This window comes from Lycorma delicatula, chromosome 13 (assembly GCF_047948215.1).
Source record: "Lycorma delicatula isolate Av1 chromosome 13, ASM4794821v1, whole genome shotgun sequence".
In the NCBI taxonomy this organism is placed as follows: domain Eukaryota; kingdom Metazoa; phylum Arthropoda; class Insecta; order Hemiptera; family Fulgoridae; genus Lycorma; species Lycorma delicatula.
This window is the reverse complement of record NC_134467.1, coordinates 18,767,069-18,783,015: the sequence shown is the minus strand read 5'-3', so window position 1 is coordinate 18,783,015 and position 15,947 is coordinate 18,767,069. Positions and strand designations below refer to the sequence as shown.

Here is a 15,947-nt window from a genome sequence, read left to right as displayed (position 1 = left end):
AATAGTACATTCATTTCAGTGGAGAATACAACAGAAAACCACTTCACACCTCATTCTTGCTAGCAATCCTGGTCTGGAATGTCTGTTATTCTTAATAGCTTTGCAATTTTTAAAACCAATATATCTTGTATTGTTATGTCACTTAACAGACATACATATATAAAAAAAACTCACAATTGTCATTGAAACATACACTAATTTGTTTATAAAATGGATTTGGATCACACACTATCTACATTTATTATATTTAATGATCTACACTACCTCAAACATCCTTAAACCAAAAAAAAAGAAATATAAAAATTCTAAGGTTGCAATTCAATTGTAATCCACCTCAAAATGAAAAGAACAACATTCTGCAACTGGTAAAATTCTCATATTTGGGTAGTGAGATTGCAAGAAACAGGAAGAGGGTTGAAAAGATATTGATACGAATAAAGATACTAATTCGAATAAAGAGTACAAGAAATCTTTATCAGTCAAAAAAACATAAATAAGTTTTTTAAAAGATGTTCATCACAATTCTGACACAGAGAAATCGATTAAAAAAAGAGCACTTTTTTTTAAGGAAATATTAATAAGTATGGCATTACAATATTTTTTGTAAATTTAAATAAATATTTCAGTTAAATAAAAAAATATATCCCTTTCAGCACGCCGGAAGGTGGAGATAGATTTCACCGGTGCTAAGTAGGGAATAAAAAAAAATGTCCAGCTTAAAAGTTAAGAAAACTTCAAATTTACTCAATACGACAATGGTTGCATGTGAAAAACGTTTCAAATGTTTAGTATACGACAAGCCCCTTGCAATTCCAGCAACATTTTGGTCATCCCTTGCCGTAAGAGTTGGTCATATCAAAAATTGTTTCAAACAAAAGTTTTAGGTAACGTTTAAAGGACTAACAACCACTACAAACAGATTTGATACTGTGCCTATTAAGGAAGGTATGTTTTTTTTTTGTCTTCGAAACCGCATTTTTTTCATCCCCTGGGCCAATAGTTGGTGATATCAAAAAACTGTACTTAGATAAGTTTTACGCCCTTATCCAAAGAACAGTACCAACTTTACACGAAAATAATGTTATAGATATTTTATTTTTTCAAAAAAGCCCCTCCCCACTTCCACCCCTACGGTCCAACTCTGCCCAATAGCGAACTCAACCGAAATTTTAATTCATTATATTTTATGTATCAATTTGAAAGTGATTGGCGCAAAATTGCGGCAGTTATCGTTTCTACAAGAAAGTGAAATATATATATATATATACACAGGTGTGATCAAAAAATACAGTGAATAATTCTTTATTAAAAAAACTAATAAGGTTACATAAAATTCGATTTAATCTCCTTCAAAGTACTGTCCTTGGCTAGCAATGCACATCCCAACATTGATTCCATGACTGGAGGCATTTCTGGAAGGCGTCTTTCGGAAGGGCTTTCAGCTGCTCGGTCGTGGCCCTCTCAATGTCAGCAATGGTGTCAAAACGTTTTCCTTTAAGCACAGTTTTAATTTTTGGGAAGAGCCAAAAGTCGCACGGTGCTAAATCCGGTGAGTATGGCGGATGTGAACAGATAGGAACACTTTTTTCGGCCAAAAACTCGCGAATGAGAAGCGAGGTGTGACACGGCGCGTTGTCGTGGTGAAGAATGAAGCCATCGGTCCATTTTTCTGGTCGCTTTCTTCGTACGTCGTTTCGCAAACGTTGCAGTACACCCTTATAAAATTCAGAGTTTACAGTTGTTCCCCTTGGAACGAATTCTGATCGCACTATGCCCTCGCTATCGAAAAAACAACGAGCATGACCTTGATGTTGGATTTTGACTGACGTGCATTTTTAGGTTGAGGAGTTTTCCATTGGGAACTCTGCATTTTGGTCTCAGGGTCATAGCCATAGACCCAACTTTAATCTCCAGTTACAATTTTGGCCATGAAGTCCGGATCTGCATGAAGACGATCCTTCAACTCCATGCAAATTGACACATGATTTTCAAAATCCATGTTGCGCGACAGACACGATAAACACAACCTCACTCTAGGGGCTCTGGCAGCTGACTGGCAAGCTCGAACGTGTAACAACTTGTCCCTGCCTGTCTCAGTGTATCACGCTATTGGACAAATTACAGCATATGGATGTAGCGTCGGCAGTTGCCGCTATAAAAATTCATTCACCGTATTTTTTGATCACACCTCGTATATATATAAATCCGTCCCACACGAAAGGTGACTCATGTTAAATTAAATAAAGACATTGTTCATTTTTATTTTATATGACTTGTTCAAAATAGGCTCAATGTGAGTCAATACACAACTGGAAGCGTTGGAAAAATTGCTTCAGAAACAATTCTGATATTCAACCTTTGAAATTGCCTGCAGTACCATGATCGTAGCCCTCTGGATATCTGAAATCGTGTCTAAGCAATGAAAACACTCGAAATACTGAAAATACTGTGTTTCATCACCTGTTACAATACAAGACAGAAAGTCTGGGTCCCTAGCGCCGACCTTTTCATGTCTCTGCAATCTTTTTGATCGTCAGTGAGCGAGTGGCAGAACAGATCTTCTTTTTGCCCAAATTTTCGATTAGAATGCGATGCAAGTTGTTTTAGGAATTCCAGTGATTTCTTCCTCAATTAACCTGGTAGATGCACTACGATCATTTCCAAGAATTTCAGCCGCTTTTAGAACATTTTCTTCTACTCGATGATGCTCCTGGACGTGAATCATCTTTAATGCTCTCTCTACCATCACGAAAACTTGAATACCACTTAAAAACGTTTTTACGATTCACTTCTTCCCTACCGTAAACGATTTGTATAATTTTAAAACTTTTACCCAATTTAAAACAAAACTTAATGTTTACACGTCGCTCCATTGCACCTTTCACGAGCCAGCGCTGTTAAATTTAAAACTGAAGGTAGTCGGAATACCACGCTAGTTAATTCATGCATCCGTTCACAGATCGCATTAATAGTTACGCGAATATAAAATCAAGTCACATTTCTTGTGGGATGGACTGTGTATATATAAATGTATATTATATACAATCTTTTCACTGACGGTAGTTTTAGGATCTGGGGGAGGTGAAACGCGAAGATATGTCGAAATTTTGCCGAAGTCAAATCATGGAACCCATTATAATAGGTAGCTTTCTAAAAAATCTACCTAAAAAAAAAAAAAATCAATAAAACAATTAACTTTTTTATCTTCTTTTTTTTGTCTTCTGTTCATTTCGGTATACCCCTTACATCCTAATAATTTGTTTTACATATTCCAAATGTGGCCTGCCTACACAATTTTTTCCTTCTATCTGTTCCTCCAATATTAAAGCGACTATTCCAGGATGCCTTAGTATGTGGCCTATAATATAAGTCTGTCTCTTCTTTTATCTATATTTTCCAAAAGCTTCTTTCTTCATCTATTTGCCGCAATACCTCTTCATTTGTCACTTTATCCACCCATCTGATTTTTAACATTCTCCTATAGCACCGATTTTTGAAAAGCTTCTAATCTTTTCTTCTCAGATACTCCGATTGTCCAAGTTTCACTTCCATATAAAGCGACACTCCAAACATATAATTTCAAAAATCTTTTCCTGACGTTTAAATTAATTTGTGATGCAAACAAATTATATTTCTACTGAAGGCTCGTTTCGCCTGTGCTATTCGGTATTTTATATCGCTCCTGCTTCGTCCATCTTTAGTAATTCTACTTCCCAAATAACAAAATTCTTCTACCTCCATAATCTTTTCTCCTCCTATTTTCACATTCAGTGATCCATCTTTGTTATTTCTACTAAATTTCATTACTTTTGTTTTGTTCTTGTTTATTCTCATCCGAACAATTAACTAGATAATTAAATTAGCATGCATACTAAGCTTCAAAATACATTGACAGAAGTTTTTTGAATACATTTTCAGACAAATGAGAAAAAAATAATACAATATTAAATAACAAAAAATTCATAAATAATCTATAAAAAAAAGATACGGCAATAACATATTGCTTCTTCAAAACAGATTTATTGGTTTTTGGAATTGATAAAACACGCAATGGCCTTGTAAAATAATGCTGGGCGTAGAAAATGTCGCTACAATCTGTTCCGTGAAAACATAATATTTGCTAGTCCATAAAAAAGGTCTTTTCGTCGGCAGAAACGTTTTTCATGTACATGACTTTCCACTCATCGTTATCCATGACACTTTGGTATATACCGACGAACTGAGGCAGTCTGGATTTTTTTAATGTAGTTTTGAATCAGGCGAGGATATATGCACGTAAATTAAAACTAGACGTGTCAGAATTATTATAATAAAAAGAACAACAAGGTATACTACGATTACCAATACATCTTCAGACCGAAAACATGAAGGATTATCAGCAATTCCTCATCTGATGATGACGACGTAAACACATCATCAACGTATTCGACGACTTTTTGGAACATCGGCCAATCTATCATCATGAAATATTTGCGTTGTAGCATAATGTTCACAGTATTGACTAACAAAGAAAGAAAAAGTTTTTAAAAATCACAAAATACAAACTTAAATCCAATGTTTCCCAGATATAAAAGAAAATACAAATTTTCGATTGAAAAAATTAATTTTATGACCAAAACACTAATATTTCCCCAAAATTCGAAAATGACCCGTACCTCCCCAACCCATTGACAAATTGTAACCAGAATTAAATGGCATCAAAGACCAGTACTCAGAAATCATCATACAAAATTTCATAAAAATCATTTAATCCAATTTGAAGACATGAAGCAAAATGATAACAGACAAAACAAAGAAAAAAGTAATTAGGTTATATCTTCCACCTCTAAATGAAAATACCTACATATACAGAATGATTCAAAGAAACGGGAAATTTTGAAAGTTGTGTTGGTAGCCGTGGGCGATTGGTACCACTTGATAAGTGGCGCCAGCCTCTCTAACCTAACCTGCCATTTAGTTGTCGTGGATCCTTGGAGTAGTGCGCGACGTGCATTTGCTATCAAAGCGTTTTACAAAAACAATGACAGTGTGGAGGGAGCGCGTACAGAATTTCGCCGTCGTTTTAATCTGTAACGGCACGACCGTGTTCCATCAGCACGTGCAATTAAAACGTGGATATCTAATTTTGAGAAAACCGGTTCGGCAATGAAAAAGAAACCTCCCGGCCGTGAGCGAACCGTCCGTACACCACAGAATATCAAAGCTTTACAAGATGCTATCACACGAAGTCCACATCGATTAATCCGTCGTCTCTCAGCATCTTTACATCTGCATAGTTCAAGTATTCTATGAAAGTTAGTGAAGGACTTGCAATTCCATCCGTACAAGTTGCAGATCGTCCAGGAACTGAAACCGAACGATGCAGTTGTGTGAGCACAATTCTGTAACGTAATGCTTCAGAAGATAAACGATAACGAAGAGTTTGTTCACGAACTGTGGATGTCAGACGAAGGGCATTTCCACCTCAGTGGATTTGTTAACGAGCCAAATTTCAGATACCGGGCACAAGAAAATCCTACGCGGCTACACCGGCGTCCGTTGCACAGCCAGAAAGTGACCGTGTAGTGTGCTACGTCATCTTACGGTGTTATTGGCCCTTATTTTTTTGAGGATGACAACGGTCTTGCGATTACAGTGACGTCGGCTCGTTACGTAGCCGTGCTTGAAATCTGTGTTGTGGAACAACAAAAGATTTCCACCGATTCTTAACACAGCCTGGTTTCAACAAGACGGAGCAACGTCACATACTGTACGAATATCGATGGCAGCTGTACGCCGATCGTTTGGACAACGTGTCATTTCACGAAACGGTGACATTAGATGGCCTCCCAGATCGCCTGATCTCTCACCTTGCGATTACTTTTTGTAGGGGTCACCTTAAAAGCAAAGTGTTCCGCAGTAGAACTGCTACAACGGAAGAACTGAAGGCAAAGATCCGACAAGCAATTGCGGAAATTCCAGTCGAGATGTTACGTCAAACCGTGAACAATTTAACGAAGAGACTTCGTGAGTGTTTACGTATAAGAGGAGGTCACCTGCAAGATGTCATCTTTAAAAAATAAACTAAAATGTATATATCCTAAAATGGCAACATTTGTACAATTACATGAAATAAAATTCATTTTCTAAAAAAAATGTTTCATTAACATTTAATTTTTTAAATTTCCCGTTTCTTTGAATCACCCTGTACAATTAAAGTAACATAATGTAATGGAAACACTCATTCAAGAATTTGACTGAGTATAGAAAAAACAAAATATAAATAGAGGTTTTTTCATTCCACCCCTTTATGAAAGTGTGAAATAGATTAGAGACTACCAGAAATCTGTATCTGATGAGCATTAAATTATATGAAAAAAATTATTTATCGAAGAAAAAACTACCCCCCAAGTAAAATTTCAACATTTTCAAAAAGACCCATATAAATCCTGTATGTGTAGAAACCATATCGCCAAACTTTATCTAAATTATCCATCCAATGTGGAGAATATCAATCCATAAACAGGTCTATGTACATACATATTTTTACGCACAACCTTCCAAACGTTTTCGAAGGTTTTACTGCTTTGAGCAAGCATCCAGTATCACGTAACGCTGATTGCTCAATGTCCATGGAATGCCACAGCAGCAAGTGCTCATTGTTTATTTTTCAGATGTTAAGGATGATATCTCCTACTCGGTAATCTCATCTCCGAGAGGTTCTTGTGTAATTTGCTGCAGAGCACCTGACCAGAATGTGCTCTACTGATTCATTCTCGTCGCAGCCCCTGCAGGTCAAGGAATCCCTAAAGTGGAATCGACAGAGATAATGTCTAGTAATGATGTGGCCGATGCAAGCTCTAGCCGAAAATGTGGCAGTTGCCTTCGGCACATTTCAGACCGGTAGATATTAGTTTAATTTTATATAGATATCACTCTGCGTCTCCATTCTCAATCTTTCTATCCGAGCTTTTCACAGTTAAATTGTATTTTTTGGCTGAAATGGAGGGTGATAATGAAACATTCACATCTGGAAAAACCCAGATGTGGGAAATCTGATCTTAGCGTATGTGTAATGTACTGTACAGGGTTATCATAAAAGAATGGTGCGGTTTCAGTAATTCATAGTAAGATTGTAGGGAAATTTCTAGATGTTATATTGGTATCCCTGAAAGACTCCAACCCAAAAGTTTGTTTTATCAGCAGTTGTACCACAACGTCAGTTCTTGTATTGTTGTTGCTGTGAGTTTAGCGAGTTACTATGTTCTCGGATAAAGATAAAGCAAAGTGTATTTTATTGATGGCCAAATTAAAATCCGTAATTTTAGTTCGACGTGAATTCGGAAGAGATCCACCGCACAAAAATAACATAACACGTCGGTTCAAACGATTCGAAGAAACCGGATCGTTTAAGAAACAGAAATCAACCGGCAGACCAAATGTACCAGACGGTTGAACTAATTAGACAATCGGCAATTAGAAGTCCTGGGAAGTCCATCCCCCGTCTAAGCGTCGAATTAGGTATTCCAAAATCAACGGTTCACAAAGTTTTACGTAAAAACTAAAATTACACGTTTATAAAATCCAGATACTGCAGGAATTGAGACCCGATGATGGTGTAAAACGTTACAATTTCGCTGTTGAAATGTCGGACAGAATAAGTGAAAACGAATCCTTTTTAGATGATATAATTTTTACAGACGAAGCTACATTCCATGTGAACGAATGTGTTGATACAATTCACGAATATGGGGCTCTGAAAACCCACACGCAATTATTGAGAAACAACGCGATTCGCCTAAAGTTATTGTTTGCTGTGGTGCGATGAAAAATCGTGTAATAGGGCCTTTCTTCTTTGCTGAAAAAACAATTAATGGAGTTGTGTATCTTGACATGTTAACCGATTATTGCTTTCCTCAGCCGGATGAACTCGAAAACATTCATCGACTTCATTTCCAACAAGATGGTGTTCCCCCGCACTTCAATGCATTGGTCACGGACGCTTGCAACGAAGAATTTGGAGATCGATGGATAGGCCGACAAGGACCCGTACTTTGGCCTCCAAGGAGTCCAGACCTGACACCTTGCGATTTTTTCTTGTTTTCATCAAAAGCGTTGTTTATACACAAAAAATTTGCGACCTAAACCGCTTAAAAAACAGGATTAATGAAGCGATGACAACCATCAACGAAGAAATGTTAATCATGTTTGGAGAGAAGTTAAGTATAGTTTGGACATTTGTCGAGCGACTAAGGGCACACATATTGAAATTTATTAATTATGTAAAAAAATGTTTGAGACGACAAATTTGAAAAATAAAAAACTCAAAATCAAAACCGCATTATTTTATTATAACTCTGTATAATAAATTATACATATCTATAAACCTGGAAATGGAAAAATTCAAAATAACTCAAAAATGTGCGATATGGACCACTAAGAACATAAAACAAGAAATATGGGTAATTAAACAGCTGCATATAAACGATCATATACAAAACGATTACAAGTAAAACAAAGTACATAAAAAAAAAAAAATAATAATGAAGATAATAAAATTCCTCTATTCTCCCATCGTACAGAATTTCCCTCCCGCTATCACATCTCTCATACTGTAGCCAACACAATCATTACCAAACACAAACACACACACACACACACACACACACACACACACACACACACACACACAAACAAACAAACATACACACAATAAATCACTAACTAAAAGATACTAATATTACACGTAATAATGTATTTACTAAAATCAATTTCCAAAATAATAAATGTAAAATAAAAGATCACAAATAAATAATAGTAAGTTTTGTATCATAATTTAAGATAACATAAATAAAATAAAATAAATAACTTAATAGAAAGTAACAAATAACTTTTTATACGTCATAAAAAGTAAGTTTCAAAACAATAAATTTCTTATCATACTCATTTACTTTCATAAATAAATAATACTGCAACAATATTAATAAAATATTATTAACAGATTGAACTATACAAAACAAATTAACCCGTATGGAAAAAAATTCATTTATTCAAAACATTTCTGCATTATTTATATTCAATTTTATCGATACTTCCAATTACAAGATGATGTCAAATTACAATTTGCGTACATTTATTTTTTTTTTTTATAAGAAATTTTACACCGTAAGAAAAATACCAAGCCAAACAGACGACTGGGATGCTTCTGCATGACGAGAAAAATGATTTCAATGCGAAGTGATGTTGTCTAGGACTTTTATCCAGGGGGTTCCAAGTTCGAATCCCAACAACAGTTTTTCATATGCTAAAAAATTCCCATTTCCATATTCCCATGTAGAATCTTCGAAGGAAGTAATAGACAAATAAAAATATTACTTAAAATAGTTTTTAATCTTTATTAACGCATCACTCTTTCTTTATTCCAAGTAAAAAATTATTTATACGCAATTTTAAGCAATCTGTAAAAACGTTTTGCCACATTTTTCATAATTTTAATTATTATTTTTTATTTGAGACATATTTATTAACTTACCAAACTGTTTTCATTTATTACCATTATCAAAGCACAAATTCTAATTTAGTACACCAACCACTAACACACATATGCAAATGTACATACATGTAATGTGTGTGTGTGTGTGTGTGTGTGTGTTAACCACCAACCACAGTATTTGATAAGTCTGTGCAAAGTTAAGAAATGGCGCTTATAGAAAACTGTTAAAATCATTTTTGTTTCGCATATCTCTGCTAGCGGCATATTCAACTTTCAGTCAGACGCATTCATAATAAAAGCTTCACACACATTCATAAATACAGTGAATTAACTTGATCAGTTAAAACAGCTTACAAGCATTTGATAATTTTCAATGATCATGTGAGCACAAAGATTGAACATTCTTGACAGCCTGTTGATATTACAACTGCAGAGAATAATGAAAAAATTTGTTCGATAATAGAGGGTGGAAGATTGAAATTATACGATGATAAATGATAATTGAAATGAACAGATACATTACATTTTACATCAACATTTACACACGCGAAAACTGTCTGCCGAAGTAGGTGGTGGAATATTTGATAACAATCTACGAAAAGCACAATTGATTAAACCTTTTTTTATACAGTTAAGGGAACGTTTCAACGTAATTGAGAAAAACTGATGAAATTTCAAACTAAAAATGGTTGTGATCAGATAACTTGTTCCAAAGAAAGTGAAAACTGTTCCATCAGCAAGAATGTAATGATTACTGTCTTTTGGGATGTTCATGGTAATCTTCATTGACTTTCTAGAAAAACAATAACTGAGCAATATTATCTAACTTTGTTGGACCATCTAATTGAGAAAATAAGGAAAAAATTACCACTAAGAAAACATAAACCTTAAAAATTTATGCCTATTGAAAGACAATACATTAGCTTACTTTTTAACACACATGACAGCAAAATTGTTTGAATTATGCTACAAAATTTCTCCGCATCCACCCTGCACCAGATTTAGCGCACCTTTAACTATATCTTATTAAATGTACAAGGATAAAAATATAGAAATTTCACCCAATAGCTAATTAGAAACAATATGGAACTGATGTGATGCATTTAAATCTACTACAGAAAATTATGGTGTGAAAACAATGATCAAGCTGGTCATCAAATTGTTTTTCATTTTTCAATAACTGTTAAACGTTATCAAAAATAAAAGAACAAATCATTGGTTGCTTCAAATATAAAAGTAAACATCTCTGCTAACAAGATGTTGAAATAAATGTGTAAACATGATTTTAATTTTACTTCACAGCTAAAAATAAAGGCTATTTTGACCATTAAACAATCAAAGCAATAGAGTATTTATGCTTATACAAATATATATTAATTAAACAGATGAAAAAAGAGTAATAAAAAATATTAATTAACAAATAAACATATTTACAAAATTCTATAAAGTAAGTATTTTAACAATGTTTTTACAAAAAGGATTAAAAAAAGAAAAAACAACTGTTGTCATTTCAGACAATCCCAGCCAATAGAAACTGTAAATTTAGCTAACATCTGAACTACTGAAACCTGCAAAGTTTGGCCTATTATATTATCAATAGTAATAAAATAATTTTTTCTTGTTTACTATACCAATTACTGATACTAAACTTATTTATTTCACATAAATACCATTTTTAACAATAAAAATGGCCAATTAATTTTAAATTTTATATAAATTTTTTGTAAATTGTTTTTGAATGTTTTCTTGTTTTTACAATTTGCATCATCTATAAATGAATTACATTATTTTTCATTAGAAAAAAAAATGAATACTGTTATCCAATTCATTCTTTTTTGTTTCAAGTAAAAACATAACCGTAAAACATAATGATTCTATTAAGTACTTATTACACGTCTTTAATAAGATAACAAAATCAGATGATATAAAACAACTTCACTTTACTGATCACAATTAAAATCTGTTTTTAGGGCATCATGATACACAAAATTGCAAATTAAAAAACTTTTGGCATTCTAAAAATACATAACATCTTTCAAAATAAAAAACCGCGCTATTAGGTTGACCACAAAAAGATATCAAATTTAAGAACAATCACGTAAAAAATATATTTTACGTAATATATCTTGTTATATTTAATCAATATATTAATTAATATTCAAAAGAATAAACAATAATATAAAAAAAACTAGTGTACATGCCTATAAACTAAACAGTTATGATGAATATTTATTTTACATAAACGAAAATATAGTGAATTTAATTAAAAACAATTACTCTTTTAAAAAATTCTGTAAGATTAACATGGTCATAGAAATGCTGCGGCTGATTATTTTGTTTCAACTGCATTACTCTTAAGCTGAGCAATGTTAAAAATATATGCAATAAAATTTTAATTGTTAAATGTTGCAAATTTAAGTTAAGGATAAGATACTATTAGGAAAGTAAAATATTCATAATGCTACATTAATAGTATTCTAAACCATTTTTCAGATATCTACACTGCGTCAAATTATTACATGTCTTCTAATAAAGACAAAAAAACAAATTTGTCTATTGTATTCCAAATAAAATTGTTAAAACATGACTATTTATATCTATGTATAAGTAATCAATCGAACAACCATGAATGATGAGGTACATTTGTAAAACTATAAAGTTTTCAACCAAACATGTTATCACACTATTTTTTTTTCTCTTTTAATATAAACTGAATCAACTTTATTAATTCCCAAATTTTCACAAATCCTAACATTGAATAGATCTTTAAAAAAATCTCTAATCATCAACTATCATGAACAAAAAAAAACCAAAAAGAAACATAACTCCAACATACATAGCATATTTAGGTTGAATATTATTAAATATATCCTCAAGTAACCAAACTTTAACAAAAAAAACCACATTATGTTTCTTAACCAATTTTTTTTTAAATATACCAATGTGCGTACATATTTTTTTGGAATTGTTAATTCTCATATTTATTCAATGAAAATAAATAAGATATGATAAACCTCATTTAAAAATGTATTTAAATCTCATAATAACAATGACACAGGTGCTAAAAAACGTATAAAAAAAAGATGCAACTTCAAAAAACGTTTTTTTAGATCCATAAACGTTTTCTTTTGTTTACAGTTTTTAAAAAAACAAATTTATTTTCCTATGTATTACTTTATGAATTTATTTTTTCAAAAAAAGAAGTTCATATGTTATAGAAAAATTAGGTTGAATAAAATTAACGTTAAAACAACTTTTATAAATGTTTAATTTTTTTATTTTAATGAACGAGTCACCCTCTTTATTCGATACCACTTAAAATTTAAAGATATTTATCAATCAAATTCATGTTTTTAAAAATATATATATTTTTTCTTTGATTAGATTAACTTTGTTTTTATCTTTATTGTTTAATACAGATTATAAATCTTCTTGCAAATATATACCTGAATACAAGAACTAAAAACGGGCATCTGACTACTTTACGTGACTAAATTACTAAATCAAAATTTTTTTTCAACACGTAGACCAGAAATTAAATTTTAACAAACAGAAATAAATTGCAATACATAATTCAACATTTTGTTCACACTTTCTTTGCAGTAAATTAACGATATGTTTCGATGCACTTTTATGCGTTTTAACGATACATTTAACTGTCAAAATTGCACTAATAGGTTATAAAATACGAAGAAGCTGAATGACAATTTACAGATCTGTTACACACGTTTACAAATCAAGTTTCAAAATGCTCAACGATATAACAATTGATATATCAAATTCGAACAATAAAGTTCTTTGAACTATTTCTAACCAACAAGGAATAAATTTGTACCTGTTCCTAAAAAGAAAAAGACTTATGTGGCTACGTTTTATTAAATTTATTACAGAATAAATACTTACAACTATAAATACGAAGCATAAGAGGTTAACATTTGGTAAAATAAATACTATCTAATAAAAAAATTAACAAATAAAATTAAATACATTATTGTTATTAGAAAAAGTCACTTAAGTAATATTTCCGCTTTCTATAGCAGCTCCACCTTGGGAGATCTACCAATATGGCCACCGTTCGACACTAGACTTACCTTAGTGGGTGGGTTCTTCAAGGTGGTATTTTATCATTTTGTTCTCCAGCTTTGTTTATATTTTTAAACACTAAAATTACAAACGTTTAAATATAAAAGACATTTACGCACAAACAACCCCGATACAATATTCACCAACATACGACTTTCTAAATATGGCTCTTAACAAGAACAGGTTAGAAAATATGAAATAAATAAAAACGAGTTACCAACATTTAGGGAAATTTTGTAATCAAGCATGATACATAAAAATTACATCATCAGGATGACTAATGTAGCTTTTCTTTTTTGTTTTAAGAACAAAAAACTATAAAACTTTGTAATTATCCAGAAGTTTACATTAATTTACTTTAAAATAAAACAACTGTAAGGTAACAAGCTGCAATTTATAAAAACATTTACGTGATTATCAATCGAAAAAATAATATCACACAAATTACTTATGGGCTTAATTGCCAGCGATGATTTACGTATTTTGAAAAACTATGTAAAATAATTTTATAAATGAAATCAAACGAATTTTTAAATACTATACTACTTTTGTAGAAATCAGCTGTTATTTTGCGCATACAAACATGTTAGTACTATCATTCAAATGTTTTTAATTGCCTTTATTATTGTGTTCGAAGTAACATTGCTCCTCTATAAAATAAGATTCTAATTACTGCGAAAATATTAAACCTCTGCGTTTCGGTTTGAGTTTGGGTATTTGATCTTAACAGACCCAAACCAGAACACAGCATGATACAAACTTATGTAAAGAAAACATGACATCATTTAAAGGAGGGTCTTAATTGCCTGAATATCTCATTTCGAAATAAATGTAATTTTGTGATATAAGTTATCAGTTAATACAGTCAAGGTTAAAAAACATTGATATCATTATGAAACAAAGAAAATTATAAACAAATAAAAGAATTCAATAAAAACTATTGATTTTTCTTAGTTTTTCAAACGGCATAAATTTTATTGAATTTTTTTTTATTACTATGGATTTTCATCTAGTAATATCTCACCATCAATTATTTGTTTAAATATATTTTTCAACAAAATTTGAAAATATGAATGATGACCAATCACTTATTTATATTATAAAAGAAACAAAAATATTTTTAGGGAGAGATAGATTTTTACAAATTTCTGAAAATAACTTTCATACTACCAAGATTCATTCTTAGCATAACTAACCTGACTGTTAAATATTCTACATACTTTATAGCAGGATTGTACATATACAGAGTGATTCAGGAGGATATGGCAATTCTTTGACAACTCATTCTAGAGGCTAAACATAAGAAAAAAGGTTCACATAAACATAGGTCTGAAAACGCTTCATTAGCGAGTTATACAGAGTGAAAGATTTTGTCCAAGTTTCAGTTCCTCCCGGTAAATTAAGGCTTTCTGAAATTCTGGGAGGGTCAATAAAGTGGGAAATTCAATTGTTTCTTATGATTTTTGAGCTGGGAAATAAAAAAAAATAGGTCCCAGAACTGTATATTAATATTTCACAAAGCAGAGAATGGAGGACATTAAATAATAATGGATTGCATCCTTTTCATATTCAGAAAGTGCAACATCTCCAGCCTGGTGATTACACCAGCCGGCTGCAGTTTTGTCAATGGGTTAATAGGAATCAACATTTAATTCCATTTATACTATTTTCGGATGAAGCTACTTTCACCCGTAATGGAATAAACAACACACGTAATGCGCATCGTTGATCTAAAGAAAACCCACATGCTACAGTGGAAAAAAATTTCCAGCAACGATTTTCAGTGAATGTTTGGTGTGGTATCATAGATGACCAATTAATTGGTCCTTTCATACTATAATATCGTGTCACAGGGAGAAATTATCTGGAATTTTTACATAATGAATTTATTATATTGCTGGAAAATATCCCCTTAGCAAAACGAATTGAAATGTATTACCAACTTGATGGAGCTCCTACACATTCACTAATGAAGTAAGGCAATGTTTTGATGAAAGGTTTGCTGGTAAATGGGTAGGACGTGGAGGGCCGGTTAATTGGCCATCGAGATCCCCAGACCTCACTCCGTTAGATTTTTGTTTGTGGGGATGGTTGAAAAATGAGTTTTACAAGCAAAAAGTAGACACACGCGATGAACCGATTGCTTGCATTCTCAACACTGCAGCTATAATCAAGGAATGTAAAGATACCGTTAGACTGGCAACACAAAATCTAGTACAACACGTTGAAAAGTGCATTGAACACAACGGTGGCATTTTTGAAAGTTATTAAGCCACATGAAATAATACTTGTAAGCAGCATTTTATCATTATCATAAAAAAACAGTAAGTGTTCTTTCTTCCTCCAGTTATTTTCTCCTGTACATAACGAAAAAGATTTTTCAATCTGTTAA

General features: G+C 32.1%; 1 protein-coding gene across 2 annotated transcripts in view; it reads right to left on the bottom strand.

Annotated features, from left to right (window-relative positions):
- The window catches only part of Vrp1 (Verprolin 1), a 91,466-nt gene extending 77,734 nt beyond the window's left edge, over positions 1-13,732 (bottom strand). The window contains exon 1 of one of the 2 annotated variants that reach the window (XM_075381363.1): positions 13,564-13,732. The gene's annotated coding sequence lies outside the window, so the exon portion shown is untranslated. Of the gene's footprint in view, positions 1-13,375; positions 13,541-13,563 lie in introns of those variants that run through there. The other variant, XM_075381364.1, reaches the window with a different exon arrangement.
- Positions 13,733-15,947: the final 2,215 nt, after the last annotated feature.